The 5,003-nt window shown below is 31.6% G+C and overlaps 1 non-coding gene across 1 annotated transcript; it reads right to left on the bottom strand.

Annotated features, from left to right (window-relative positions):
* Positions 1–2,526: 2,526 nt before the first annotated feature.
* Positions 2,527–2,667, bottom strand: LOC116563341. Its single transcript, XR_004274346.1, has one exon. It is a non-coding gene; the product is annotated as a U4 spliceosomal RNA (small nuclear RNA).
* Positions 2,668–5,003: the final 2,336 nt, after the last annotated feature.

Below are 5,003 nucleotides of genomic sequence, written 5' to 3'. Positions count from 1 at the left end.
CCTTGAACTTGACATAATTTCTTGAAAATTATATTGAAAGTACAGCAACAAGAAAAAATTAACAAATTGAACTACATCAAATTTTAAAACCTCTCTACTGAAATGAAAACAATCAACTAACTAAAAAAGCTGCTGATGGAATATGTAAAAGTATTTATAAAGCATATATCTGAGAAGGGGTAAATATTCAGAATATAAAAACAACTCCTACAATTCAGTAACCAATGACAACAACAAAACAAATAACTTGATGGAAAAATAGACAAATGACTTAAATATACATTTCTCCAAAGATGTAAAATGGCCAATCACTATAGGGAAAGATGGTCAACACCACTAATCATCAGGGAAATGCAAATGAAAACCACAATGAGTTACCACCTTATACCCATTAGAATGGTAACTATAGAAAACAGAAAGAGAAAGCAGAAAATAACAAGTATGAAAAACAATGCATAGAAATTGAAATTATCTTATACTATTGATAGGAATGTAAAATGGTACAGCACTTTGGAAAACAGTATGGAAGTTTCTCAAAAAATTAAAAACAGAACTACCATACAATCCAGCAGTCTCACATCTGGGTATGTACCCAAAATAATTAAAAACTGGGACTGGAAGAGATATTTTCACACCAAAGTTTACTACAGCAGTGTTCACATTAGCTAAAAGATTTCTGAAAGCTGTCTCAATGTTCATCAACAATGGAACATTCAGCATTGAAAGAAGGAAATCCTGTCACATTCTACAACATGCATAAACCTTTAGGGCATTATGCCAAGTATCATAAACTAGTCACAGAAGACAAATATTTCATGTTTGAATTTATATGAGATGTCTAAAGTAGTAAAACTCTTATAAAGTATAATGGTGCTTGCCAGAAGCTAGGGGAGGGGAAAGTTGTTGTTCAATGGGTATGTATTTTCAGTTTTACAAAATAAAAATAAATTCTAGGAATCTGTTGCACGACAGTTTCCACAGAGTTACTGCTGTACTATACACTTAAAAATGGTTGCAATGTTGAATTCTATTATGTGTTTACTATAACAAAAATTATTAAAATTATTTGGCTATTTAGATTTTTTGCTTTTTCATGTAATGTATTGTCTCTTTAATATATGCAGTGTTTTTTTAATCCTAATATTGGTAATTTGTATTTTTTATTGATCTATTTGAACACAGATTAATTTTATTTATCTTTTCGAAGAAACAGTTTTTGGTTTCAGCTTATTTTCTCAATTGTTTTTAGTTTTCTATTCTTATAGTACTGATTTCTATTTCATTAATTTATTCCCTTATATTTATTATTTTCTTCTCTCTCCTTTTTTAAATTTGCTTTTCTTATTACAGTTCCTTAAATTGAAGGCTTAGGCCATTGATTCGTTGCTTTATTCTCCTCTTAGTATTTAGTGCTATAAATTTACCTCTAGGTTGTATCTAGCATTTTAATATATTGTACTTTTCTTTCAATGTATTTTATAATATTTTAAAATTTCTTGAGATTTCTTCTTTATCCATGTATTACTTACATTTCCAAATATTTGAAGATTTTCTCTTTTTTCCTTTATGTGTTTCAGTTTAGTTCTATTGTGTTTGATGTACATATTGTATACGATTATCATTTTAATTTATAAATATTTGTATAGGTCTAGGATATGATATATTTTGATGTGTTCTGTGCACATCTGAAATAATACTTTACATGTTTTCTTTGTTATAGTGTTCTATAAATAACAATTAGGTCAAGTTCGCTGATAGCTTAGTGTAGATCTTCTATATCCTTAAAAATGTTTTTCTAATTATTTTATCAATTATTTTGAGAGAAGCATAGGGCTCTACAAATATAATTGTGCATAGTCTATTTATTCTATTAGGTATTGCTTTTTGTATTTTGAAGCCTATTATTTGTGTATACCCATTTTGGATTATCACGTATTCTTAACTGGAATGAACTCATTATAATCACATAATTACCATCTGTGTTTCTTATTCCAAAGTCAATTTGATTATAATTTGGCTAATATTTGCCTGATACATCATCACAGATTTAATCCAGCCATATATTTTTTAAAGTATAAGATATAATTATTAAGTAGGTTTAATTTTATAAATGCAGCATTATGTCACAGGAGATTAAATTATTGGAGAAGAATTTAATTAAGTATACAAAGAAAATACAAAAAAGTAATAATTATCTCAATTAATGTACACAAATATTTAACAAAAATTAAAAATTTATTCATAATAAAAACTCTCACCACAGTAAGAACTGAAGAGAATTTTCTCAACCTAATAAAGTGTATCTATAAAAAAAAAAAAAAAACTCACCTACGAGTAAAGGATTAAATGTTTTCTCTCTTGAAACTCAGAAACAAGTCAAAAATATGTTTTCTTTATAAATCTCTTTAATATTGTACCGGAGACAGAGCATTACTAAAACAATATGACAAGATAAAGACAGCAGATATAAATTTGAAAGGAATTAATAAGTTTTGTTTGTTTGTTTGTTTGTTTTTAATAATTCAGTCTCTGTGGAGACTGTCAAAAATTGCCAATGCCGACTATATTTCAAGTTGTGATGGCGGAGTATTGGAAAAACTTTTCAATTAGCAATAATTGCACCTCGGATAAACCTCGTTGGCTACAATACTGCCACTATGCAAAGCTGATGAGTGTTTATTTATAGATGACATGATAGTCTATGTAAAAATTCACCAAAAATATACCTCCAGTAAGCTACTAGAAATAATCAGTTTAACAAAAGCACAGGACACAAAGTTAATATACAAAGTTATATAGTAGTATTTTTCTGCACTATCCATGGTGTTATTAAGATACATCAAGAGGTACTTAATTTAAGGTGGAAAATTTAAGGTGGCAATGACTTTCGAGGCTGTGGAACTAGCAATAAACAATTTTAAATTTAAATTTTAAATATGTCTAAACCATAAAAACCCTAAAATAATTAGTGATGAATCTGTAAGATAAGATACACAGTTGACATTATAAAGGTAGAATCAGATTTTTGTTGCTGTTGTTTTGGTAAAAGTTAGTGGTTTGGAAGGAATAATTCCAAAACTAAACCAGGTAAGATTCTATGTCTTGACCACAGTAGGGGTTACAAAACCACATACAGTTGACCAAATTTATATAACTAAATTATTCAAAAGATTTTATATTCTGTGCACATTAAACATCAATAAACTTGACCTCATCTACAAAATATGTCAATGGAGAAATCTAAATTCCATAAAACCTAGAACTGGTTAATCATATCAGATTACTCTATTAGTGCTTCAAATGACCATCTGGGTTCAGAATTACACCACATAGTAACTATCAGCTTTCTCATATTCACCTATTTTAATGTTCACTATGCAATCATTTATTTATTTATTCATTCACTTGTTTACTAAAGCACTTTCACATTTATCTGTTCAACAAATCTTTTTTATGTATGTGCTGCAGGACAATCACTGTGCATCATAGAACAACCTAAGGGAACAGATTCAGGACTCCTTTTATCTGAGTCACAGTTCACCTCTATCAGTGCGACCTCACAGAGTTATACCATGTGTGATTCTCATGTTTTTCATCTGCAAAATAATGGTAACATCTACCTCTGTGAAAAGCTCTCTTGGCACAGTGTCTGGCACATATACATAATAGAAGATAAAATATTTTTCCTGTCCTTCCCTTTATGCCAGCATTTCTGAACTATGGCTTCTGGGCTTTTGGCATCAGAATCACTTGCTATATAATAAAATCTAATCTTTGAGACTATAACTGCAGAAATTACATTGTAATAAGTGTTGAAATTGGGCATGCAATGATCATCTGATGCCCCTAGGCTTCTCTGGTTTCCATCTTCTTCCTCCTTTTTTTCACAAGCAAAATTCCCACCTGCAGAATCTCTCTTAACCTGTAAAATCAGTTGGAATCTTGAACTATAAATGGGTTTTGTTTTTCTTAAAGTGTCACCAAAGGGCCTTCTGTATTATTTTGGGGGTGCTTGTTAAAAATCCAGATTTTTAACCTCAATCCATACCTACTGAATTATAATTCGGGGAGGTAGGGATTCAGGAATCTTCATCTAAACAAGCCTCCCGGGTGATTCTTAAATTCCGTAACATTTGAAAACTTTAGGCAAACCCATCAATCACAGTTTCCAAACCCTAATGATATTTGGGTTTAGTTACGGCAACCTAATTCACATCTACTGTCCTGTTCCTGGACCTCACCATCTAAGCAGCAGACTGGGAGGCCTCATTGTAATTTTACTGGCAAATTTTTGTCTTCAACCTGCATTCCAGTGAATGAGGTCTGTTTCCTACTGATATCTCTTTATTCTAAAAGTATTTATCGAGCAGCTAATGGGTGTCAGGTCCTAAAATAAGCAGGGATATAGCAGTGACAAAAGAAAAACTAAAAACAAACACAGCATATCAAGTGGCATATTAAGCACACATAGTAAGTGTGAATTAAAAGTAATCTTTTTATTGTTATTGACATGCCTACCCTCTTATTGGAAGCATGACAGTAATTTAGCATGTCCTTGGCCTGATACAAACTGTTTGCCTGGCTCACTACATGAAATCTCTTGCCATTGCCTTAAGATGTCAAATTATGTGACAGTACTTGGTTTTCTAGAGCCAGGAGCTGGGTCTGGCTATGGTTTCTGCCCCATGTCACCTTTCCTAATTTGACATTACCAGCCACACCTAGAGAGAATAGATTCACCTGGATTTGAAGGGTTAATTGCACTGACAGACTACCACCAGAAGAGGGTAGCAGAGGGTTACAGAGTAAGAGCTGTGGCTGGCATAGGTCTTCCCCTACTAAAGGATGAGGTTGTCTTCAAACAAATCATTAATATAGTCAGTCAAGAGGTGAGTTTACTGAATAAAGCATTGGCCTGAGAAGAATGTTACGTTACTGGGACTGGTCTTCAATTTGAAATGGGGAGTAGGATGTATCAGAGATGATTCTAGTGATAAAATAGA

This window comes from Sapajus apella, unplaced genomic scaffold (assembly GCF_009761245.1).
Source record: "Sapajus apella isolate SASKATOON/1434 unplaced genomic scaffold, GSC_monkey_1.0 scaffold34, whole genome shotgun sequence".
NCBI classification, from domain to species: domain Eukaryota; kingdom Metazoa; phylum Chordata; class Mammalia; order Primates; family Cebidae; genus Sapajus; species Sapajus apella.
Note: the sequence above shows the minus strand (reverse complement) of the source record. Positions and strands in the feature narration are given on the sequence as shown.